The sequence below is a fragment of the Lutra lutra genome, chromosome 18 (genome assembly GCF_902655055.1).
Source record: "Lutra lutra chromosome 18, mLutLut1.2, whole genome shotgun sequence".
In the NCBI taxonomy this organism is placed as follows: Eukaryota; Metazoa; Chordata; class Mammalia; order Carnivora; family Mustelidae; genus Lutra; species Lutra lutra.
Window position 1 is genome coordinate 32,230,296 of NC_062295.1, and position 25,817 is coordinate 32,256,112.

The 25,817-nt window shown below is 57.1% G+C and overlaps 1 protein-coding gene across 4 annotated transcripts in view; it reads left to right on the plus strand.

Annotated features, from left to right (window-relative positions):
• MYL10 (myosin light chain 10) overlaps positions 1-25,817 on the plus strand; it is a 77,087-nt gene continuing 51,270 nt past the window's right edge. For all 4 annotated transcript variants that reach the window (XM_047714660.1, XM_047714659.1, XM_047714661.1 and 1 more), the window contains exon 1: positions 1-444. The gene's annotated coding sequence lies outside the window, so the exon portion shown is untranslated. The remainder of the gene's footprint in view (positions 445-25,817) is intronic.

Here is a 25,817-nt window from a genome sequence, read left to right on the forward strand (position 1 = left end):
TGCCGAGAGACCTGTGAGTGTTAGAGCCCACTGCTCCCTGGACCCACTGGTGAAGCTCGGTGGCGACAGATGATTCCCCCAAATCCTCCCACACACTAGGCTCGTTCAAGTTGGCTGCCCGTCGCTGATAGTCTAAAGCATATGACTGATCCAGCTGTTCAGCGGGACGGTGGGGTCCTAGGACAGATGGAGCTCCGTACTGAGCGCAGCTGTCCCCGTGGGCTTGTATTTTGGAGCCGAAAGCCTCTCCCGGCTGGATGCCGAGATCCGGGCGTCGTGTGCCGCAGTGGGGAACCGAAGCCAGGCGAGCAAAACTGAGGACCGAGAGCCAGTCTTCCTCGCGAGTACACGCTTCCCGTGAGCCCTGGCTTGTGCTGCACGAGACGCTGCCGCCGAGGGTCGCAGCCCTCCCGGCACCCTTGAATCGTGTGTTTGTTTAATAAGGTACAGATGCCGCATTCCAGTTAAATCAGTCTCCTTGCCGGTGGGGTCCGGGTATGAGCGGTTTATCAACCTTTCTGGGTGATTCCAATGTGTGTCGAGGAATCACCTGCCCCTGCTGCTTTGGAACGGGTGCTGAGGACCTGGGGTCCAGGGGGCGGTGGGCACAGAGAAGATGCAGAGGATATATCCTCTGGGCTCGAGGAGCCAGTGCAGGAAAGGAGTGAAACAGCAATCAGAGAACCAATTCGAGGTAGTCTGTAATTAACCACCATGCCCCCTGCTGCCCACTCTCTGAGCTCTGGAAGCTCCTAGAACAGGGCCACCCAGGGGCCTGGAGAGCCCGCTCTAATCCCACATGGTGCACTGTGCCTCGGGCTTACCACGTGTTTGGGGTCCGTCTTCTCCCTCAACCCTCCGGGGCTTCTGGTTAACGTGTGGGGCCCATACCTTGATCGCACCGAGCTCGTGGGCTATCAGACAACTTCCTAGCTGTAGATCGCTGGGCACACGTGAGCTCATGGCCCTTGGCATTGCAAGGGTCACGGTTGGTGGGTCATGGCACTAGATGGAAAAGGCCCTTCTTGGAGTGACCCGAAGACCCACAGCCCCACAGCCTGCCCACTTTCAGTGTGATGTGATAGCGTGCTCTGCTGCATGTTGGAGGCGGGTCTGGCCGGCTTGCCTCTCCTCTTGGCTACAGCATCAGGGGGCCTGGGCTTCGGGCACCCCTGGACTCTAGATGCCGCCATAGCTCCCACCCCTACTCACCTTCCTCCCTTCCTTCCTCCCGGGGATGATGTTGGTTGGCTTGGCCCTGGAAGGGGGATCCCTTTCCAGAGCTCCCAGTCTGGTGGGGGAGGCAGACCCAACAACCAATGATGACAGTACAAGCCTGAGCAGGGCGTCTTAGAGACATGCTGATAAGGACTCTGGTCCCCAGCTGCCTCTCCCCATCATGGAACTGCTCCAAGGCCATCTTTCCCATCATGTCTTTGGTGAAGCCTTCTCTGGTTCTGCCACCTGGAGGGAGCTGCCCTTCATCCATCCTCATCCATATGCGTTGTGCTCCCCTCCACTCAGTATCTCCCCACCTGTTCTGCCATGGTGAACCCTTAGGGCTTGCCCTCTGACCCTGCTTCTGTGCCACATTCAGTTCTGGGTCTCTGGAAGGCAAGAGGTACCAGGAACTGGGTTGGGTGTGAAGGCGAGCCTGTCCAAAGGGCTGAAAATCCATCGTGTTGAGAACTGGTACCAAATTCCCCCTTAGAAGGAAATCCTCCTTTTTTAAGAAAATCTATCAGCCTCTCCAGGGGAGGAAAGGGGATGACAGGGGCTGGACTGTTCTGCTTTGACAGTAGGCAGGATTTGAGAGACAAGGGGAGGAGGGAAAAGAGGGGGGAGGCCAAGGCAGAGACGGCAGAGAGACATCTCGGGAGAAGGATTTTAATGAGGCTCCTATAATTGCAAAGCAGATCTTCCTGCCTCTCCAGATGTCCGTTAGCCTTCTACCCACACAAATGCCTGGTATGAGAGGGTTTGGGGATGGAAACTAGGGAAAACGGCTTCTGTACCTGGGTAGCTGGAGGAATTTTGAGTGAGGAGCTTAGACCATCCAAACTGATCCTTAGTAGAAGCAGGGCTCCGGGTCATGGGCAACCATGGGATGTGAACCGTCTTGCCCCTGCCACAAGATTCTGCAGGTATCTTGAGGAAGGAGTTCCTATTTTCCAACCATCCACAGGCTGGGGCAGGCTGTGGATCATTCTGATACCAGCTGGTAACACTAGGATGTGAGTCTCCATTGACCATGACCCAGAGAGGCAGAGACCCCTGGCCCTTTGAGGCTTATGCTGACCGTGGTGGCCTGGGTGGTGCAGTAGAGTTGCCTCATGGCCTCTGAGCAGCTCCTCGGGAATGTCCTGTGTCCAAAGGGATGCCCTTGATTTCTGCCCAGTGCCCCTCAGGAAACCCCTCTTGCTGCCACACGCCTGGACATCCACACAGCATGCGTCCCTGACAAACAAAGGGAGAGGATTAAATCTCCAGGATACAAATCAGTGTGGGATAGAGAGGCCTTGAAGCCAGTCGGTAACTCCAGATTTATTTCTTGGGAAGTAGTTTTCCATTGGATTTGCTAAGAAACCCACGGTAGATGGAGCAGCAGCCCCTGACCAGCCCTCCCTATTCCCCTTGCACAGATGCGAGCTGGTCTTGGGGGTGCAGGTAGGGGTGGGTGTGCCCACCATGCCCCAGGACCAGGCTGTAACTGCTTTTCCCTCTCCCGGCTTTCACAGAGCCCAGAGACCTCTGGCCTTTCCCACCCCGCACTCAGTCACTCAGCAAACATTCCCAGATAATCTCCTGTATGCCCAGAGCACTGAGCGCTCAGAGCGGACCAGATGTGACTCCTGCCCTCCAGGGGTCGCCACCCAGTAGGGACACAGACATGGAACAGCGTGGTACGGCATTGTCAGATGTGGCCCTGGGGGTTCTGGGAGCACAGAGGAGACACCTAGCCCGGAGGCCGTGGGGCTGGAAGCTTCCAGAAAAAGATCATAGAGGCTGAGTCTGAAAGGATGCTAAAGAGTTAACAGAGGTGGTTGGGGATGTGGATAGGCAGAGGCACAGAGGGGATAGCCATGCCCCGTAGCCATGGAGCTGACCTCAGGATCCAAAGCAGCCTCTGCTCAGACTCTCTGAAAAGCCAGAACACACCAGAGCCAGGAGTGGGGACCCAAGTCCCATGGCAAATCCCATGGCATACCCCACGGCAGAACTACCGCAGGGGGCACACTCAGGCTCCCACCCCAGTCACAGAGCTGCCTCCCACTAGCCAGAATGGGTAGCCTCCTGGGCCAGCCCTGCCCACCCCGAGTCCAGCAGGTGTATAGCTATTGGAGCCCAGGTCACGTGATGAAACCTTTTCTGTGAGGGAGGCTGCTGGGGCCCGGCCAGCTTCGTGGGAGAAGAGGGAGGATGCTAGGTCATAAGGGGGGAATTCCCCGGAGGGAGGAGGACAGTCCAGAGGCGCTGGGCAGGCCAAGGAATGGTGTGCGGGCGCTCTCTGAAGCCGAGGGGGAGGGCTATGCTTGGTGGGGGGGGCCATGCCCACTGAGCGCTGCTGTTAAGGGCACCCCAAGACAGGCCATGGGTGCCTTGACTTCCTCTTATTTTATTTGTCCTTTTGCTCATTCATGGGGTCCATGACAGTTCTCATGTTCTGGGGGGGGGGCTGTGCTGTGGATTAGGGCCCCTGGGCTGAGTCACTTCTGGCATTGCCTGTCCCCCACCCCAACCCCAGCTGGCATCTCCCAGGGGCCGGGAGCTCACCGTCTGGTGGGAGGGACCAAGGTAGGAGGCCTGCCCCTCGGACGCCAGGCAGAGTGACCCGCATTGGCTGCCCTCCGGGGAGTGGTCAGTCCCCTTTATTGTGGGGTGACTGTGGGGGGTGGAATTTCCAGCAGGCACCCATGGACTTGGATGTAGCTGGCTGGTGGGCTTTAGGAATGTGAAACTCTGGCCTGGGGTCTAGAAGGGAGACATGGGGCGTACAGGGACCAGTCTGGCTGCTTGAGACGGTCGGGGCAGACAGGAAACAGGGCATGCTGGCCACGTGTCCACCGCTCTCATCAAGGAGGAGTTGGGTCTTTCTGGCCTAAGCAAAGACAGCGTGCAGTGATGAAGCGGGATGGGATAGGAGACGGCACAGAGGGCCTCCAGCTGGGGCTGAGGAACCCCTGGGCCATCCGGGCAACGGGGTGGGAGCAATTGTAGGATCTGGGTGGGCCGGGGGCACGAGTCGGGGCGGTGGGTGTCAGCAGGATCCCCCTTACTGCATTCAGGGCTGGATGGAAGGGCCAGGCTACACCCGCCTCAGGACTCTACCACCAGCCCTGGGCACAGAGTGGGCTCTGGGGCAGCACTTATGAGCTGAGCTGGAAAAAGTGAGGTCCGGGTCCCGGCATTGTGTTTTCTAGGTGTTTGAGGTCCCACCTCGAAGGGTGAGTAGGGATGAGGCAAAGGAGAGCCCTCTGGAAACTGTGAAGGGCTGTGCTCAACTAGGAGGGCTTCTTGGGCTCCAGGCCTGGGCCCGTGGGGTATGGCTGGACCCCGTCACAGGGTCCCCCCAACTCACGAGTCTGGTCATTGAAGAGGGAGACAGGGACAGCCAAGACTGAGACTGTATTTTATCACCTGTCCCTACTCCTTCCACGGGAGCAGGAGAGGCCTTGTTCAAGCAAGATGTGGAGAAATCAGTGCTGGGGAGAATGCCCCAGGCCAGGAGGTCACTAGGTCAAGTGGCCACATTTTCCTCTTTTGAGGACGGCTCTGCGGGAGAAGGGGCCTGCGCACTGACTAGTGACCGTGACCTTGAGAGGTCCATCCGGGAAAGCCCTTGCCTGCCCCTTAGATGAGCATAGCACTTCCCCATCATGCTTTCCCTCTGTCTGAGCAGATGAGTGGGAGGGATGGGGGGGTGGAGTCACCTTGTTTTGTGATCCCTCTCCCCCCAGGGACTAACACTGTCTGCCCAAGAAACAAGGCCGCCTGGTACCGTGTGTCCCCCCACCAAGGGTCCAGAACTTTCCTCTGTGTCTTTGCGCACGGGGTGGTGGGCAAGGCAGGTCAGGAGGACCGTAGGGCAAAAGGCCCCCGAGGGAAGCTGGGTCTCCCCAAGGCTTGGAGCCCATGGCTTTGCTCCAGAGCAGATGACTCCAGGCCCGCATCCCTGCCCTGGCCACCTGGGAGGTTCCAGACACAGGGGCCGCGGGCTGTGCGTCCTAGAGGACTAGGGGAACCCGTGCCCAAAGCTCTGAGCGTGTCTACCTCCTTGCTGGGGAACATTGATGGTCTTCTCTAAACACGCCTTTATTGCCAGCCCCGGCCTGGGAGGCCCCCCCATGGCCCTGTCCCCGCCCCTGTGAATGCTCCCCTTCTCGGGGCAGGGGGATTAGTCCTGAAGTTGTTTTGCCGTCTCTCTAGGGGGTGTCCAACCTCCAGCAGCGTTCCTTTTTCTTTTTCTTTGTTGTCATGGTGACAGCGGTTGACCTGCAATCACAGACCCACAGAGGAAGTGCGCAGGGTCCTGAGGGAAGGGTTGGGGGTGGGTGTGGTCACCCCACCCAGAGCCACTGTGAGCCTTCCCGGGGGAGCCCTCTGCTGCCTGTCCTGTGCGCTGCCTTCTCCCACTTGGTGGCGAGGCAGGTGCATAGGGCCCGGGAACCCCCCTCTGGCTTTTCCCCCTCATGGCTTTTGCCATGACTCGTTTCCTCCTCCTATCCCTTCCAAGCTTGGTGGTGCCTGTCTGGAAAATGGTGGCTTCTCTCTGGAGAAGCTGCCACATCGTAGAACTTGTTCGTTCTCCCTTTCCGACTTTGTTCATTGTTTCTTGAGCCTGCAATGCAATGTGTACCAATGCTTTTTACAGAAAGAGCTATAACCACGGACGTCCCCCCAAACCCCCCAGTAGCCACGTGTAGCCCCTTCCATCCTCCAGTGGCCTGGTGGCGGACAGGCCTGGGATCCGCAGTGAAACCCCTGGGTGTCCCCGGCTGTGTGACTTTGGAGAGACCACGTCCCCTCTGGGGCCTCAGTTTCTCGTCTGTATAATGGGAATGCTGTCACTCACCTGACTGGGGGCAGGGGGAGGAGAAGGGCCTGGGTGATGAGCCCAGGGGTGCGTGGGGTCCACTGAGAGGAACGGTGTCCCCAGTCGCCGGCTCACGCCTGGCCGAGTCCTGCCAGGCTGGTGAAGAATGTTGCTCCTTGCACCTTCCTTTCCTGAGAGCCGTCCGAGAGGCGGTGGCCCCCCGCGCCCCGCTCCACCTGTGGGAGCCCTGAGTCGCCTCCCCCCCAGTAAGGTGGAGATGGCCTCCTCCCGGCTCCTCAAGAGAGCAGCAGCCATTCCGGCGAGTCAGAGATGCTGAGAGAAACCGTGGGACTGAAATAGCTCTTTTCCATAAACAAAGCTGCTTTTCGTTGGGGAGAATGTAAACAGGCAGATGCACGAGGAGCCGGTGCCATCCGGCAGAGCGGTGGGGGAGGCGACAGCGGGAGGCTGGCCCGGTCCCCACGGCCCCTCATGAGGCGGGAGGCCGGGAGGTGCCCACGCAGCCGCCCTGCTCAGGCTCCCAGTGGGGCCCATCAGGCAGGGCCGGGGCCTCCCTTCAGGCTGGATGGAGCCCCCAGGGTCAGGGGAGCAGGGGCCTCTGGGCCCCGGGCCTGGCATGGGCCTGGCAGGGAGCGCGCATGAGGGAGCACTGTGGTCCCTGTTCCCCAGCCCTCGTGTGGAGCCTGGTTCCCCTTCTCTGCTCCCCATCTTGGGTCCCCAGCACCTCGGCTTGCTTCAGAGTTGGTTATCCTGTGTCGTGAATCAGCCTCAGGTCCCATAAGTGGGCCTTACCCCGGGAGGGATGGGTCAAGGGCAAGAGGGCTCCCTGGCAAGGCGTCTGTCCATGGGGCGAGAGAGAGAGAGAGAGAGAGTATGAAAGCGTGTTCCAGCCCGTCTGCCTCCACTCAGGGCACACGGGCTTGTGCCTTGGGGGTGTGGAGCCCCACAGAGACCCCTCAGCTGGGTTCCCACAGCTCCCGAGGGCTTCTGGAGAATAGGCCCATTTCTGGGTTGGCACCTGTGGCTTTACTGAGACCACAGCCCTGTTTTTGGCCAGGGATTGGTGGTCCAACCTTAGAGCTGTCCCCTGGGAAGATGGTCTGTCAAAGAATGGTAGAGAGTTCTAGAGCCAGAGGGAACCTTGACCGTCACACTGAAATCACCGCACATGACCCCTGTTGCACCTGTCCCGGGCTGTGTGTGACCGCGATGTAATTACATCGCACTTACAGATGAGAAGACATGGCCCAGAGCCATGAGGGCACCCGAGCTAGAAGCTTCTGGGATGACCTGCCTGCCTCAGTGGCAGTCCTCCATTGTGCCAGGAGGCTGTCTCTTATCTGGAGAAACTGAGGCCACTGTTTCCTTTTGCAGGGGTGGAAACGGAAGCCCAGGGATGGTTAAAAAAAAAAAAACAAACACCAAAAAAACCTCCCCAAGGTGACAGAGTGAAGTGAAGGGCAGAGCTGGGACCGCCCCTGTGCAGGCCAAGCCCAAGGCCGGGGTCCTGAAGGCTTCACAGCTGTTACGATGTCTGGGATGTGGGAGGGCAGGCAGGTGCCTGGGAGGGAGCCTGGGGAGCTGCTGGGGAGGGCGGCGGCTGGGTGGCTCCTGTCCGTGCCAGGGGCAGAGGAGGGCTGCCATTGGCCCTGCCCTATGGGAGCAGCGTTTGCCCTCTTCTGTAAAATGGGTTGATGATGGTACCCGCGTGCCATGGGGATAGGTGTGGGCACCCACTGAGACCTAGGCGCCCATCACAGGAAACCATCCTTGTCCTCCACCCAGCCTCTGTATGTCTGAGTGTGGTGACACGTGGCACTTGGAAAGCAGCCTCGGGCAGAGGGGATATGACAGGCCTGCTGACAGGTCCCTGTCTCTGGACAGGCACTGGAGACCAGACTGAGGCCACGGGTGGTCTTCCTGCAGGGAAGCTGGGTGGGGACAGAGGCTTGGGGCCTGCAGGGAAGGGGACGGGACTTGCCTGCAGTTCCAGCAGGTCGGAGGTCGGTGGGTGGGGGAGCAGGGAGCCTGCATCGGGAGCCCAGGAGGGAGGTGGGGCCCGGAGTGGGGGTGAGCCTGGGCAGGACAATGGAGGGACAGGCCTGGGCTGTGTTGAGAGCTCCATGGGAGCCTGCTGAAGGGGCTGGTGGGCTGGGAACAGCCACCGTGGTGACCCTCCAGGGGACCCCAATGAAGGTCACGAGAGGCCACAGGGCAGGGTGGGGGGGGGTGAGTCTGGAGAAAGAGGAGGTAGGCCAGAAGGTGGAATCCGCGGGGAGAAGCCTCTCTGGGCAGGAAGGAGTTTGAGTCCTGGACCAGGGGCCAAGAACCACACAAAACCATTTTCTTGATTCATGTATCCCCTCGAGAGAGTCTCTGACTGGCTCCAGAAGGTCTGATCAGAGCGGAGGATTAGCGTCTCTGCTGGTGAGGGACAAGCTGGGGTCCCCTTAGGGGCTGACTCCCACAAAGACCCCAAGGTCTTTGCGAATCCCTCCTCACACCTGCGGCCCATTTCGAGAGGGGCCTGCTCCCCATTCCTGCTCTCCCAGCGTGGTACCCAATCTTTTGGGGTCTGCTCGCAAATGTCCTCTGGGCCCACACCTCTTCTGCCTTTTCCTCCACTCGCTCCTTCTGGCCATCGACCCCTCTGGCTGCCTGGCCAGCTTCCTGGTATACTCAGGGCTTCCCGCCTTTCTGTACCCTCTCCCCCAACTCTCCTCGCTTCTTGCTGTTAGATGGAGTCAAGAAAAAGGGCTCAAAGCCCGTGGTGCACTTAGAACTCCCACAAAGACCTTGTATGGATCCCCAGTGCCCACTCAAGGGAGCCCATGTTCCTGGGGCTCCCCTGCCTCAGGCCTCGACCTTGACCAGGTCTGTGTGTTTCCTATGTGGCCTGTGTCGTGTTGTCCCCCCATAGGCTCCTACTCTCAGACCCACATTCCTCTCTGAGCTCTCGCCAGATCACCGGCCAGAACGCTCTCTCCCAGGACACTTTGCAGATGTGTGCTGGGGGTGGTGGGCATGGAGGGAAGGGGAGGTCAGGGGGGAGGTGGGGGCTGGTTCTCAGCCTGGACATGCTCGGCCAAGCTCTAGTTGGCTTTGGTGGGGGATGCGGTCCCTGATCACATATCCTTCCGGCTTCGCCAGCTCAGGGCAGTGACTCGGGCTGGCCCCACGAGAGTGGACAGCTGCCTCCGCCATTGGACTCCACTTCCCAGCTCTCCACTTAGCCTCCTAACAGGGTGATTGGGGTTCCGGCAAAATCCTGGGTCGGGGCTGAGCTGAAGCAAGGAATCCCAGTCCAAGTCCCAACTTAGGTCTACCGACGAGAGGCCGGCAGGTTCCCAAAGCTTCCCCCGCCATGATGAAGGGTGGCCAGCCATGGGTGCTGAGTTGCACCTCTGAGAACCCACATGCTTGCCCACCCCCAGGGAAGTGGAAACGTGGTCGGGGCCATGAGTCACCGCGGCTGCCTCCATGAGGTCATCTGCGGCCTCCTTCCCGCACGGGGGCTGGACTCCGCGGGGGCCGGCCCAGGGGGATGGGGCAGCCTGGTCCTCCCCTCTCCCCCTCCCTCTCCCTGGCAGGCAGGAAGGCGGGCTAGCTATCTCTGCCACCATCTAATTACCCCAAGAGGTAATTGCTCTGGGTTTTCTCTGACACCTTGAGATTTCTCTCCAGGGCCTTCCATGGCAGAGCCAAAATAACCCTAAGGAGGCTGCGGGGCCCAAGACAGCGCCGATTGCTAAACCCCAACAACTCCCCATCAGCCCCGCCACGACGTGCCTGAGCTTTGAGACAGTGCGAGTTTATGACAGGTCCCATTATGTCTCTTGCACAAGCACCGAGTGTTGAAATACCCAACGGATGATGGCAGTGTTGAAATAACCTGTCGTCTCAGCACTTTCTCCGTCATTAGCCAGATGTTCCAGCCCTCAGAAGCGTTTGCAGCCTTTTGCAGGGAGGGGGCCGGGAGGGAGGTGGCTGCGGCCTGGGTGGGGAGGACGGGGCTGGGGGCCTAGAGTCCTGGGACAGCGGGACAGGGGCTGGTTCAGCCTCGGAGGAATGTGGGAACGGGCAGAGGGTAGGTTGAGGGGGAGGGCTCCTGCTAGAGGAAGAGGAGGAGGAGGAGAGGCTGCCCTCCACTGTCCCAGGGTCCCTGAATCGCCACAGGGTGGCCCTGCGTATGTTCCGCCTGCTGAGGCAGTTTGGGGAGGGAGAGGCTCTGTCGGGGCCCATGGGGAGTCGGGCATATGGGCTCTACTTTGCTCTGAGGCAAGCTCAGAAGTGACATCCCGCGACCCACCCCCACCCCCGCCCCACACCAGAAGAAGAGGAAGTCTCCTCCTGGCTCAGGCATGTGCCCCCCCCCACACACACACACTGTGACCTCTCCCGCCCCCAGCCCTGCAGTGGCCTTCGGGAGACCGCACTTTAGCCAGAGGGGGAACTAACGGCAGGGCCAGCTGGCCAGGCCTGGCACCCGCTGATCACCTGCTAGAGAAGTTTCCAGAATCAGCCTTCCCCTGTGGGTTTGCATCCCGGCTCCATTCCCGCCGCCTCTCTGGGCCTCGGGGTCTTCATCCAGTGGATCTACCTGTGTTTGCGTTATACACACCGTCGTGTTGCACACCTAGACGAAGGCACTTTCTGCTCCTTTCTGTTGGATGACCTAAGATCCCTCGCTAAGCATAAGGTCCTGTCGCTGGCGACATCCAAGCCCGGGGAGGGACAGCCAGCGGCTGCGGAGGGGACTAAAGCGTTAGTGGGGGTGGACGAGAGGCTGAGCTCCTACATCTGTTGCTGATTTGGGGAATTAAGTGGAGGAGTTTGCAGCTAATAACGGAGCCCCAAAGGGGCTACGGCTGCCAAGAGGGTACAAAGGGGAGGGGCGACCCATTTTTGCCTTCCTGTTTCTCTTGCTTCTGGGACCCATTGCGTGTCTCCACGTACTATCAGTCATTCACACCTTAGTGAGAACGGCTTCCCTGGGAGCCTGGCCTCACACCCCAGAGATGAAAGTGCTGCCATCTTCAGGCCGTGTGGCCCCGCCCAGCCTGGATTGTCAGTCCTGCCCCTGTTCCTCAAGAGCACTGGGGCAGCCTTCTGCCCAAGGCTCCCCTCATCCTCCTGGCTCAGAGGAAGGTGGTAGGCTCTCAATCAGGGACCCAGCCTGGGGCAGTGGGACATCTGGTCCTGGGTGTCACTTGCTGTGTGATGTTGAGCAATTGCCTTTCCCTCTCTGAGCTCCAGTTTCCCCATCAGTATTAGGGATGCAGAGAACATGTGACTTCCGGGGTCAGTGTGGGTTGTGATATGTTAAGGCATGTAGTACCTCTGCAAGAGGGGGCCTTGTGGCCAGGACGGCTGTGGCTGGGGGGACAATGGGGCTCAAACAGGAGGCTGAACGTGGAAGGGTGGTGTGGTTCTGCTGCCCAGCATAGGGGTGGCCAAGGGACTGCTTACCCCAAACTTCAGCTCAACACAAAGTCCTATTTCAATGGGTTGGCATCTCATGTCCTCTGTCATCACCTCTCTGGGTCCAGGCCACCATCATCTCACTCCTAGATGGAGTGAGGAGCCTCCTGACAAGTCAGTCTCCGCCTGGCAGCCAGAGTGATCTTTTTGCTTTGCAGAGATCTTTAAAAATCCTAAGCCAGATCGAAAATCATCCTCCCACCTGATTGGCCCTGATCAAACCCTTACTGAAGTCCTTCCATCGCGCCAAAAATGAAATCCAGGCTGTTCATCATGACCCCTCTCCAATGCCCCCTCCTTCCCTCAGGCTGCCTCAGGGCCTTGGCACTTGCTGTGCTTTTTGCAGCCACGTGATCCTCCATCCAGCCATCTCTTCTGCTGGCTCCATCCTTCCCATCATCCCAGATTAAATGTCACCTCCTCCGGGATGCCTTCCTGAACAACTCCATCTAATGGAGCTCCCACCCCTCCAGTTATTTTCTGTTCGTGTCCATTTATTTCCTCTAGAGTCCTTATCAGGTGTAATAATCTCCCTGATGTATTGTCTTTTCCATGAGAGTATAAGGATCTTGTCTCTCTTGCCCATCACAGCACCCTGGCTGTGTATTGCACACAGTAGGTATTCAAAAATGTTGTTGAAGGCACAAAGGTGTCAAATGTTGAGCTAACACATCAGTGTGAGCCGAGGATGATTTATTGAAGGCTTGCTCTGGGCCGAGTGGCTACCCCTCCCCACCCCGGGCTGTAAATGGCATCCTGGAGACTTGTGAAGACTATTCCTGCCTGGGCTCCTCCCCTGGAGACGCTGATGCAGCTGGTCTGAAGAGGGAGCTGAGCGTCCTCTAAGCAAATCAGATGTGTTTCCAAGTTTAAGAACCACTGATGTACTCCTGTGAAAAACAAACAAAACAAAACACAAAAAAACAACAAAACTGTTTATTTTAAGCTAATTTCAGACACAGGGAAAACTGGCAAAAACGGTTGCTGAATCCCTATGTATCTCTCACCCAGCTTCCCCTGTAAAGTTAGCATCTTCTAGAACTACGGTGCAAAGCCCCAAAGCGGGAAATTAACATTGGCACAATCCTAAGGCAGTCAACGGCCGATCTTGCTCCAGTGTCATTTGATGGTCCCCTACCGTCCCCGCTGTGGGCCCAGGACCCTAGCCGTGACCCCACTTTGGCTTCAGCTGTCATTTTTCCTCTACTCGTGAACGGGTCCTTGGTCTGCCACTTTTATAAACTTGACACTTTGGAAGAGTCCTTATCAGGTATTTTTTTGAATCTCCCTCAGTCTGGGTGGGTCCTGAGTCTTCTCATGATTGGGGCACAATTGCCCATTATGCATTTTAGAGACAGTGGCCTGTCCTCGGTGCATCGTGGCTCGATGTCTTGTTACGTTAGCCTCAATCGCTTGTCTGCCGTGTGTGGGCCCTGTGTCTCCTTGTAGAGTTACTGTCCTTCTCCCGTCACTAGCGAGTAAGTATCTGGGGAGTGATATTTCGACAAGAGGCAACTCCTGTTTCTCTTCAAACTGTTGTCCATTAATTTTGGCATCTCCTGGCAACAATAATCACCCAGTTGTTTGCTTGAGGGCCGAATTTCTGTTTCCTTCTTTCCTTCTGCAGTAACAATTGGCATTCTAGTGCGCAGAAGAGCTGTCCTTTGTCCCCATGCCCTTGTTTTTCTCCGTGTGGATGAGTCCCTCTTCCTCCCCGTGAAATCTTGCCACCTTGGGGACTAGATGTCACCACTGAGATTTAGGAACAAGGAACTGTGGTCAGGAGTCTGTGAATCACTCACCCGAGCTCTCACAGCCGGTAAGTGGCTGAGGAGGGCATCAAAATTACCCCAGATTCAAGCCCCATCTGTCTTTTTGCCTGGATCACTTCCGTGGCCTCTGAACAGCCTGTCTCCACCCTTGGCCTTGTAATTCCCATTAGTCCCCGCCCTTGACTCTAGAGCACCAGAATACTTGGAATCCTTCACAGGTTTCCTCTCTAGTTTGAGCTCAAACATCAAACTCCTTAGCCTGGGTGAAAAGGCCCTTTTGGATGTCACCTCGGGTGCTTCCTCAGGTTTTGTCTCTCCCCATCCTTCCTTTCAGGCTGTAGCAGTGTTTTGCCCCAGGACCTTTGCACGTGCTCTCCGGCCCGAGACACTCCACTCCTTCCCTAGTACACTCCGACTCTTACTCCAGGGCACAGAGTTAGGTATGCCTCACACTAGAGATGCCTTCTGAACCCTCATACCTGTCTGGGGCCTGCTCAGGAGCGATGGTGTCCCTTGGGCTTCCCTTGATAGTGGCACTCGTTGCCTGCCTTTTCTCCCCAGTTACCGCTCTGGGTCTCCTCTTTCTGGTTGGACCATGAGCCCCTCGAGGGCAGGGACTGGGTCTCGGGATCCCCAGCGCCCGGCACATCAAGGTATTCAGTTAACATTTATGGAATGGATGTAAAATGGACTCTGAAGCCATTTTTCATTCTGCAGTCCTATTTATCTACGGCGTACACGGCAGTGTGCCAAGGACTGTAGAAATGGACAGGAAATTGGAGGGAGAGGAAGTCTGCCTGTAAACCTGAACTGGAGGAGGGCCTTGGGAAGACTCAGCATGGATGGAATGTCTCCTGTCAGCTCAGTTATCCGCCCCACTCCCAGCAGCATCATTCTGTAGGAAAGGAAATGTGGGCTCAGAGAGGTGGAGTTACTTGTCTGGGGTCACACAGCTCGTTGGTACCAGAGCCAAGATTTGAACGCAGGCACAAGCCACTGCCCAGCACAGCTTCCTTATACCCCCGTGTCCAGACAGAGAGCTTCTTTTGGGTCCCCAATCCAGTTGTCATTTATTGCCCTCCAGACCCTGCCTCTTTGGGTGTTTCTGTTACAGTTAAAAGAGCAATAAAACACAGCATAATTGGAAGACAAAGGCGACTGGCTGGCCAGCCCGCCCTAAGGAGCGGAGTGCCGGTAACTTGGGTGTGATCCTACCTGTGAATCATGCAGAGAGAAATTACAGCCTTCCGTGTACAGGTGTGTACAAGCCGCCGGGTGGGGTGCGAGCAAACACGGCATTTAGTGGGGCAGTAAAGCCTAGGCCTGTGGTGGGGGAGCACAGGGAGACGCCCCCACCGCCCCCACCCCACCCCCCCGCCTCCCTCCCTCAGGGAGACACTGGTGATGCACAGCCCTTTAAAGTTTACAGACTGCTCCAGCTGGTGTGCTCCTTCTGGACAGAGCCGCACCCATGCTGGGGCCTGACCATGAGGGACTGAGTGCTCTGGGTCAGGACTCCAACATGCCAGGGCTGATTCCCTCCCAGGGTCCATCAGGATCAAGGGTCCCAGCCCTGGACAGGTTGCGGTCCAACAGAGGATGTCTGAAGGGGTGTCCCACCATCTCGACAAATCCAAGAAGGCTTCCTGAAGGAGGTGGGGTGTGGAGAGCCATCTAGGAATCCCTTCTTCCCCTTCTAAGCCTTGTCTGTGCCTGAGGGAAGCCATTTTGAAAGGGAGGAAAGGGACACCCTCCCCGTCCCCACTGAGCACCAGAGCCTTGGCCACCAACCAGCGTTGTCAGCTGATGGGCCCTAAGCTCGGAAACTGGCTCCCAAGGGCTTGCTTGAGCTCACCGAGGTGGCCACTCTCCCCGAATCAGAGAATCCTCCTCCTTAGCAGGAAGCAGACCGCACAGAAGGCTGGAGCCAGGGCGAAGCTGATTTCAGGGACATCGGGCATACGGGGTTCTGTGGGTTCGGGCACCGAAGAGGTCCCTTCCTGATCTAGAGCAGTCCCCAGGGCTCTGGCCACGAGTTCCCTAGCCCTACAGGTAGGTCTGTTGACCCCCAACCCCGGACATAGGGTTGTAGGCTTTCTGAATCACAAACACCTCCTTGCCTAGAACCTGCAGTGGCTCCCACTGCCTACAGCCCTTTCCCCCCAAATGGAGGGGGACAGAGTCCTGTGGCTCTGGGGCTTGGTATCTAGGGATTAACAGCCCACCAGACAAATACCTGATAAGCATCAACGTGTACTTATCTGGCAAGTCATTGATCCCTGGAGAAGCAAGTCGCATTTCCATCCATGTCCCCGCCTCCCAACCTCCTGCCTCCTAGAGAAACCATAGGCTTCTTGTGGGTCCTTCCAGTATTTCTTTACCTAAATGCGTAACGTGGTACGTATTTGCACACCTATGTCCTGATTGCCTCATTGTGCTTAATAATGTATACAGGAGACTTCGGCATATAGAGAGCCTTCTCCTCCTCCTCCCTCCCCATCCTCCTCGTCCCCATGCTCCTCAGGGGACCCCCGTGTGGTCCAACATGCTCCAATTCCCTACCCCTCTCACACAGACCCTTGGTTGTCGCCAGATTTTCGCCATCACACACAGCTGGGGCGAGTGCGTGTGCACGTGCTCCCTTTCTCACGTGTCCCCCGTGTGTCTGTAACTTCCCAGCAGCGGGATTGTCAGGTCACCAGGGTCCACGCGTCTGTAACTGTGATAAGAACGCCGAAATCATCTTTCGTCGCGGTTGTATCATTTTGCATTCCCATCAGCGACGTGGGAGAGTGTCTGTTTCCCAACACGACAGCCTTCCCGAGCGGCTGTGTTGTCAGACTTTTGGATTTTTGCCTATCTGATTGGTGAGAAATGGTATCCTTGTTAGTCTTCCTTCACATCTCTCTTCATAGGAATGAGGTGGACTATCTTCTCCTGGGTTGAAGGGCTGCTTGTAATTCTTTTCCTATTATTATTGATGTAATTTATCACATTTTCTGGCTTTTCCGTTTCAAGTCACTGTTGGACGCGTTTCCGCATGCCGCAGTTATAGAGGAGTCGGCCTGATTGTCTTAGGGTTTCAATTTCTTTTTATTTTTTTTAAAGATTTTTTTTTTTTTTTTTTTTTTTTTTTTTTGAGAAAGAGCACGAGCAGCGAGAGCGACAGGCAGAGTAGGCAGAGGGACAAGCAGAGTCCCCACTGAGCAGGGAGCCCCATGTGGGGCTCGATCCCAGGACCCTGGGATCATGACCTGAGCTAAAGTCAGACACTTAACCCATTGAGCCATGCAGGCACCTCTTAGGGATTTAATTTCTACTTCTAAATCTTGGGTCCCTTTGGTGGTTGTCCTGGTGGTGTTCTGGTGAGGCATAGGTCCAGCTCAATCGGTCCCAGTTGGGCCAACACCATTTATTGAAACTCCCGTCTCTACCTCCCTGAAATTTACCTTCATCCTTCACGAACTTCCAGTGTTTCAGGGGGTAGGGTGAATTTCTAGCCTTTCTTTCTGTGTCCTTGACCTATCTCCTTGTGAATGTGGTGATTTGAACATGTGTTTTTCTTGTAACACTAAGGCTACACTGTGGAGCAGAATGCGAAACTTGCATGTATTTTCAAGATAAACCTTGAAAGCTTCGAAGTGATTCTGAGCTTGCCTCCAGCCCTCTTCCTTCTTCAACGGACCCGCTTTCTGCTACACACCCCTGACCTGACTCAGGGTGTCAGCCACTCTCCGCCATTAGGAGAACTGCGGTCTAAGCGCCGCTAATAGCTATAAGCCGAGCTGTTGCCTCTTCCAGGAAGTCTTCCTGGCTATCTCCTCGCCCCCGGGCAGAGTTAGCAACTTGCTCAGTCTGCACCTGAGTGCCCTCCTCTCACAGCGCCCATTAGCGCTATAATCTATGATCGCCTGTTGACTCGTCTCAGGCTCAAGTCCTCCTGGTCATGAATCAGTCAACATGTTCCTTACTCATTTATAGGGCAATAATCTGGCTGCAGCCCGAGCGCCACGTGCAAAGTCTTTGGTTCTTGCAAAGTGTTATTCAGTCTGTGGGCATTTTCTAGTTCCTTCTAGAGGCTCGGTGCCGGATTTCTTGGCTCTTCCCATCGCCCCCGACCCTCAGCCTTGCTGCTGCCTCCTGCGGCCTCCATGCAGGCTCCCTGCCGGCCATCCTCATCCTTGGGAGAGGAGGCTGAGGGCTGAGGGCCCAGACCCCCACTCGTCCTGGACCCTTGTCCAGGAGAGCTGAAGGGCCGCCATCGTGTCTTCCTGGACACGTCACTATGGCTCACCAGGCCTGCCTAGGTTCCCATGGGCCCAGCTGGCACGTCCCCACCCCCACTACCAGGCCCCCCGCACTTTCATGGGCAAGTGCTGAGCCACAAGGATGGGGAGGGGTCTCATCTTGTTGGAGAAAAAGCCCCTTCCTTCATCTTCCAGCAGAGGAAGCTGAGGTGGGGTGGGAGAGACAAGGGACGAGAACCAGGGCCCCCTGCTTCTCAGGCTGGGTAACCTATGGAGAGGTTTTGGCAAGGATCCCCACCATGGGGTCTCCTCGGGTGACCCTGGTTCACCAGCCAGTGCCCTGGGTCCTGGCAGAGTGTGACCGAGGGCTCAGAGCAGGGCGGGGCAGGCCCCACAGCAGGGCCAGAGACCAGCCAGAGCCAGTTCTGAGCCAGGGCCATGAAGCTGGGGCCAGAAGAAGGGGGCAGGGATGGGGCACAGAACCCCCAGTGCAGGGGACAGAGTCCTGCTCTTCTAGATGCATCTTCTACCACTTCCTGTGTGACTCAACACCCTCTTCTGAAAGATGGGACACTAACCCAGGCCTGGGCTTCTTCCTGCTTTCAAAGGCTGCTGTGTTGAGTAGACAGTGGGAAGGAGGGTGCTCTGGGAACCAGGAAGCTGACTCTGGTACGTGGCGTTGTCTTCAGGTCCCCGCAGGGTTCCCAAGAGTCCCCAGAAGAATGGCTCAGTGAGGAAGCCGGGGAGCAGGGCTGGCCCATTCCATTTCACTCTCCAGTCAGAGCTATAAGCAGATGGACTGAACTTATGAGGTGGTGAGTTCCCCGTCACTGGTAGGGTGAAAGCAATAGCTAGAGGATCCCCGGGCTGGGAGGCTCTAAAAAGACGCAAGCTTTTGATGCTATTCTGTCCTTTCTAGCCTGAAAAGTCTCTGGTGGTTGCTTTGAAGACTTATTTCCTTTCTAACACAACATTGCCTGTCAACTCTACTTTAATAAGAAAATAATCAATTTCACCAAATGATAAAAATAAAATAAACCAAGAGAAAGAGAAGAAATCAACAGACATGTACACACAAAAAAACAGACTTGAGCTCTTTAAAAAAAAAGAGAAGAAAAAGAGCAGGAGACTTCTTTCCTTGACCCCAGGCTTCAGCAGCTCCCCACCTCTGGGCACACAGGGCCCCCTCCTGCCGGCGCAGAGCTGGGGTGGGGACAGCGGAGCTGGGGACCGGGAACCCAGGTACTCCCATGATGCCTGACACATCGTGTGCTCACGGCCAGTCTGAGGGCACTCCTGGCTCAGCGTGGCCAGTGAGGGCAAGGACCCGCTTAGACACAGGGGGAACCAGCTCTTTCTCTGCGAGGCCCCTGTCTGCTCCCCCAGGTAAAACCCCTTACCCGTGTCTGTCCCACTGGGAAGCAGTCTCTGGAGTTCAGACAGACACTGGGATGAGACAAAGGCCCCACTGTCATTGAACTCTGATCCTGTGGCTCAGAGGAGGACTGGGGAGTGGACCCTTAACGGACCCCTTTATTCACCCTGCACCATCAAAGGGGAGGCTGACCCCACTGACCTTGACTTCTGGGGGGCTGTAACCCTAGAACATTCTCACTCCCCACACTCGGCTCCCTCCTCCTTCTGTTTCCCAGACCCCTCTGTCTCAATCCAGCAGCCCAGCCCTCCCCAGAGGACTGTTGTCCCATCCCTCCTGGTCTGTGGGCCTTGGCGTGGGGAGCTCTGCCTGTGCCCCCACCTGCAAGAGGGAGACGGTGGGGGCTTCCAGGCCCCAAATCTGTCTCCTCTCCCACAACAGCTATGGATGTCACCCAAGAGGAAAACACACCTTGTTTCTCCAAGAGCAGCTCAATTTCTCAGACCGTGAGCCCTGCAGGAGAAAAGGCTATTTCTCTCTATGATGTGACTTTGACTGTGACCCTTGCAAAAGAGTTCACGCCTCCATCCAGGCGGGAATGCAAGTGTCTGCCTTGTCGCTCAGCCCTGCTGCTCCTTCGCCAAGGTCCTTAGCCGGAATGGGGCAGGGGATCCCTGCCTAGGGGCCCGAGTCTGTGACAGAGGCGGTGAGTCAAACATAGCCATTAACAGCCTGGCCTCTGGAGCTGGGTCTGCCTGTGGTTCTGGGGCTTTCCCAAGCTTTGTGACCTTCGGCAATTTCCTCAGCCTCTCTGAATCCCAACCCATCTGCCACCTCCCTCCCCGGGCTGTTGGAACTTGAGACAACGTAGTGGCTCTGCCACACAGCCACCGCTCAGTAAGCCGGGCTCTGTCGTCAGCCTCCGGCCTTTGGCCCCGTTCTACTACACTCCCAGGTCCCTTTCCGGGCCCGGGACTCAGCCCCCTTCTGCCCACAGCCCCCCACCTCTTCTACCCCATTAGAGCCAGATCATAAAATCTCCAGGGGAGGGAGGCTGGTGACATCTTTAGTGGCGACATTTGGGTGAAAAATTCATGACCATCAGTTACTCAAGGAAGAGGGGAAAAATGAGCCATTTCCACGGCTCAGGAACGTGGCTCTTCCTGGCTGTGAGTCCACAAATCTATTTTATGTGACGAGATCTATAGTCTAATAGAAGGAGCTTATCACAGACTTAAGAAAAAGTGCACAATAATGCACCGCTGTTTCCCCACCTCTCGGCCCGCGAGGTGCCCTCCAGGAAGATGAGGGCAGGGGCTCTCCAGGAGCCACGGAGAGTTCACGAGTCCCGTGGGGGAGTGGCTGGGTGGCCCCCGGGGGCAGGGGGACAGGTGGCCCACTTGCCCTGCCTCTGTGCTGCCCCTCTGGAGACCACTCCCTGCCCTCATCACCATGGTGGGAACTCGCCACCCTGTCGTGTTAAAGTCTTGGCCAGCCCGGGGGCCCCCGCAGTGCTGAAAAGCCAGTCCATCTGCTGGTCTGTCAGCACAAAGGAGGAACAGAGGCTTCCCTTCCGCTACTGCCTCTCATCCTGGGGAGGGGCAGCCAGGCTGAGGGAGGAATCAGAGTCTCCTCAAATCCTCTCCCAGATGCAGGTGACTTGAGCCCAGGTCCGGGTGGGCCTGGGGCAGCTTGGAGAGGAAGGGGCTTGGAGAGGAAGCCTGCCTGGGTGGCCAGTCCTCCTTAGGGAGCCTCAGTGTGGGGCTCAGGAAGCTGATGCGCTGTCTGCAGGAAGGCCTGGGTCTGTCCGAGCAGGTGAGGGAGCTCCTGCCCCGGGCATGTGTAGCGATGCTGGGACCTGACCCGGGGGCAGGTAACAGCTGCTGGGTGCAGCCCGGGGACAGATCCCAGCCATGGAGGCACAGGGCAACTCCCCTCCAGGACCTGCTGTGTCGTCCCCACCCCACTGGCCCCATCCCCCAACCTCTAAGACCCACCTGCCCTCATGTGTGAGCGAGACTGGGGGTCCTGATGGAGACTTGGACCAGCTGTGTGCGTGTGCCCCGCACGAATGAACGAGCGAGCAAATGAATGGAAGGTGGCGGGCGGCCAGACTCCGGCTTGGTTGAAGCCTTGCCCCGTGTGGGGCATGTGGTTTTTTTGTTTTATTTTATTTTGTTTTGTTTTTTAATAGGAGCTGCACTGAGCTTCCCTGGGAATAAAGTCTAAAGTCACCGGGGTCTTCAGAGCCACATCTTGGGTGGAGGACAGCCGCTCAATGCTGGGGATGGGGGTGGGGAGGTCATTTTCATTTTACATTTGGTTGTTTGGTTAGGTGTATCAACCTGGTCTGGAAAGGAAGTTCACAAAGTATGGAGGGAAGCAGGCAAGAGGATGAAAACTAAAAAGAAAATGAACCCAAAGGGGAAGGGACAGAGTCCCCCAGAGGGGAAGGAAGCTGGTGGCAGGTCTGGTTGGGATCTCGGGGCCATAACCTCTGACCTTCCTTCCTTCATCTCTAAAATGGGGCAATACGGAACCTCGGGTTGTTCCAAGGATGGACTAAGAACCCTGGAACGCAGGCAACATAGTGATAGGCTCAAAACATGACCAATGATTGGTCAATAAATAATCGATAATGGCACTCTGATTATTACACGGCCTGAGAGCTATTTGCTGGCCTTGATGATTGGACCCCTAAGGTCCTAGTAGGCCAAGCAAAGAGGGAAACTGATCAGCCATCACATCCACGGTGGCCCAGGGACCCAAGCAGCTACAGGAGCACAGACTTTCTTTGCAGGGACTGAGGCCTGGAGCAAGGCCTTCTGCACATCCCCATAGGCCAGCACCAGGGCAGGTGGAAGGCAGCGTTCTGCACACTTTCCCATCACAGGGGCACATAGGCAGCCCAGGAGAAGGCATTCTGGGAGGGCCCAGGCCCTGGATCTGATCCACAGGGCATTGAGGGAAATCAAGACAGTGACCTTGTTTATGGGCAAGTGGGCTGGGGCTGTTGTTTGGCGGTGCCCGGAAGCCCAGCCCGGGAGTGCCCAAGGCTCAGGTGAGGGCCATAGGGGAAGGGTGATACAGACTTAGAACTGATTCCCAAGGGCTCTGAGGCACCAAAACACAAAGGGTGTTTTGTGACTCTTTCTTTATCCTTCCTCAAGGCATACCTGGCTCAGGGCAGCCACTGTCTTCCCCACAGCCACTCTGTCTTGAGCTCCGCACAGTGCAACCTTCACTGAAAAGGTTAGCTCCCTATGAAAGCTGGCTGCCACCCTCCCCAGCGCCTCTGCGCATGTTCCTGCCGGCCCCTCTCTAGGCTTCCCCGGCGTGGTCCTTGATTGGCCCTCTCACTCCAAGACACACCAGACTCCAGCTCCCATGCTCCTCCCACGGTTTCTCCAACTCTCGCCTGCCCCGGGCCTTTGCACATGCTGTTCCTGTTGGCAAAATGCATTTCACCTGCATCCTCTCTTTCTGGCTATCAGTTTCAGGTTATCAGTTCAGAGGTTACTTCCTCTAGGAAGCCTTCCCTGATCCGCAGATTGAGTCCGGTTCCTTCCATGTGCCCCGAAGCTCCCCACCTTCTGCTCTCATAAGTGCTCATATGGCTCCAGGCTAGAACTCCCTGTATCCTCTCCAGTACCTATGCCATATTCTGTGAGGGCAGCAGCTTTGTCCGGGCCACACTGTGTCCCTGGTGCCCAGCACAGGGCCTGGCACATAGGTGTTGCTGAATGGCTGAACGGTGTATTGTCAGTTGTGTGGTCACGGGATGTGGCTCCCTGGCCTGGTCTGTCCCAGCTGCAGGCAGGGACACTGGGCTCTTCTGTAGGCCTCAGCATTCCAGGCACTGATCTGGGAAAGGCTTTCCCCAGAAATGTCATCCCCACAGCGACCTGGAGCAGTAGAGGGAAGAGGGCTCCCAGCAGGTGAGGAACGAGAAGGTTTTTTCATCTGGAGGCTCCAGGAAGCCAGAGCATCCACAGAGGGAACAGGCTAGAGCCCAGGGAGCAATGTTTTAGGATTATTTCTGTAACCTCTGGTTTTGTTTCTTGTATTTTTTTTTTTTAACACTCCCCAGGCTGGAGTGACCTCTAAAGCCGGGTTTGCAGGTGCAGGGAGAAGCAAGCGTCTGTGGAAACCACAGCCGGCTGAGCCGGGAGGTCCAGGGAGGGCCCAGGAGCCGGCGGGACGCGCGTCAGCCAGAACCGCCCTGTGCGCCTCCACTTTGCGTCCTGGGGTTCCACATGTGACTTCACTGGTGAAGCCGGTTTGGCTGCTGGAGCCTCATGGAAAGCCACTGATCTGGTTTGGGGCGGGCGATTACTGGCTTGCCCCCAGAGGCCACCCTGCCAGACACTCGCTTGTGGTGCGCAGGACCGGTCAGCGTTCTCCAAGCACGCGGTGACTGAGCTACCACGAGGCTCTGGCGGGAAGTCAGCCTCCGCACCCGGGGCCCAGCCCTGCCCCTCCCAGGACCTCTGCAGTCAGAGCCCACAAAGGGGGCAGCGGGGCCCATGGGACATGGACAGTGTCTGAGTGTGTGGACTCAGCAGGCTGTGGTCCCATTTCACATTTAGCAAATATCTCTAAACGAAAGAGGAAAGCTGGCTGGCTGGCTCACTGGCTGGCTATTCTCAAAAGGGAGTTTTATTAGTGCTCAACGTGGGCACCGATTTGAGCTTCTACATACGGCTAAGGAGGGGGTCAGTGTCTAGCAACAGAGGGCCAGCCCTGATCAGGGGATGGGTTTTGGTGCATCTGAAGGCACGCAGTGAACCTGTTCGAAGGGGATCACCTTCCTTTAGTAGGTTAAGCATCTCTGTTGTGATGCTGGGTACAGCTTGCGCGAGACCTTTTTTGTTTTTCCTAGAGTGTTCAAAGGGCACCTTTAGCTGAGCCCCTGTCCCAATTAGGCCAGCTCCGTGCTTGTGCTGACTGAATTCGGGAGGGGCCCTGCCTTCCCGACCTTGCTGGTGGGTCACAGTTCTGCCATCACCGGGGACGATGTGAACGGATTCTCTGTGGCTTGGGTTTGCCACTGCGTCTCCCTGCATGGAACCTCAGAAACCAGCCCATCCCATTATCGATGGTCCCCAGAGGGCCCAGAGGTGACTTTTCAAATATTGTCTCCCGCAGGGACACTCTGAGGCCAGATTTGCTGGAAGCACCTGTCAGGGAGGACGGGCGGGGTGGGAGGAGAGAATCAGCACAGATTTTGGTGCTCGTTTAAGGGAAAGAAGGAAGCAAGCATGTGGAAGAACAGAGGTCGTGGCCTTCCTCTGCGTGGCCCGGGGGGCTCAGGGTCACCAGGGTGGGGAAGCGGGGTTAGGTCAGCTGCCGGCAGGTCCCAGTTTGCTTCCTGCACCGCCCTGTCCCCACGCTGTCCCCCAGCCTCTGAGGCTAGATGGTGGACAGCTGGCTCTAAAAAGAGACAGAGAAAGAGAAAAAGGGAAGAAAGGAAGGAGGAAGCAGCAGTGTTTGCTGCTTGTCATGGTGGACAGTCTCCTGCCAAGGCTGAGATGCCCACAGTCCCTCTAGAACGGTACGAGCAGCCCCAGGCGCAAGGCTCCTCAGAGCCCATATTTGTATTGATGAAGCCCAGAGAGGAGACCAAAGCTACCCAGGGGCAGGGCCAGAGCAGGGCCAGAGCCCAGACTTCTAATACCATCACCCCCAGCTCCAGGAGGCCATCTTGGGGGCATTTTCCAGAATGGTCCATGGTGCCCAGTGACTCAGCCTGAGATCCCGAGAGAAAGAGAGGATGGGTGCCAGTGGGCTTCTGGGGTCCTGGGGGCTGCCAGGGCTGGCCTGGCCTGAGCCCGCCCAGCATACCCTCAGATGATCCTGGACATCAGCCCTGGGGACTAGAAGCAGAGCTGGCTACATGTCACGTGGTGGGTGACAAAGCTCAGGGCCCAGCGTGGGACATTGCTGGCTGTGAGTCACTCCCTCCAGCTGCTATCACTGTGCCCGGCCCCTTGAGCGAGTGTGCGTGTGTCTTAAATTCGGGGTCCTCTTGGTCATCTCTCTCCTTACATATGTTTCCTCTCACTGCGTGTCTCCACAGACCTTGGCTCAGGTCTCTTCACTGTTCTGGTTTGCCCTGTGACCCTGCTGGTCGCCTGACCCCTCTGCGGCCTGGTCTTATCCTCTCCCCTGTCTTAGCTCAGCCCGCTGGACCCAACAGCACAGACCAAGCAGCTTAAACACAAGGCAGTCTCTTCCTCACGGTTCTGGAGGCTGCTCTGGGCTTGTGGGCGGCCCCTTCCCAGCTGGGTCTTCGCGTAGCAGAGAACGTGCTCTGTCTCTCTTCCTCTTCTCCTAAAGACACTGATTCCACTGCGGGGGCCCCACCTTCATGCCCTTTCCTGCACCTAATCACTTCTCAGCGCCCCCCAGCCCCACACTGGGGATGCTGGAGGGACATGTTCAGGCCCTGCCATCCCCCAACTTCCCTTCTAAAAGCTTCTCTGTAAACTGGGTTCAGCATGAGGTGGGGGTTCTCTCTTGTACAGCATCCTGCCGGTGCCCTGGTCCTTGACAGCTGGCTGAGTCCATGTGTGTCTGAGCCACGGGCCAAGTGAGGGGCTCAGGTAAGGATGTCCTGCCCTGAAGGGCCCACTGAAGCCTCCGCTGGTGGAAGAATCATGGAAGGCTTCCTGCAGGAGGTGATGCAGGGTGGGCCCTCAGGGACAAGGCCCGGAAAGACTTTATTTTATTTTATTTATTTATTTGACAGACAGATCACAAGTAGGCAGAGAGAGAGGAGAGAGGAGGAAGCAGGCTCCCCGCTGAGCAGAGGGCCCAACGCGGGCTCGATCCCAGGACCCTGGGATCATGACCTGAGCCGAAGGCAGAAGCTTTAACCCACTGAG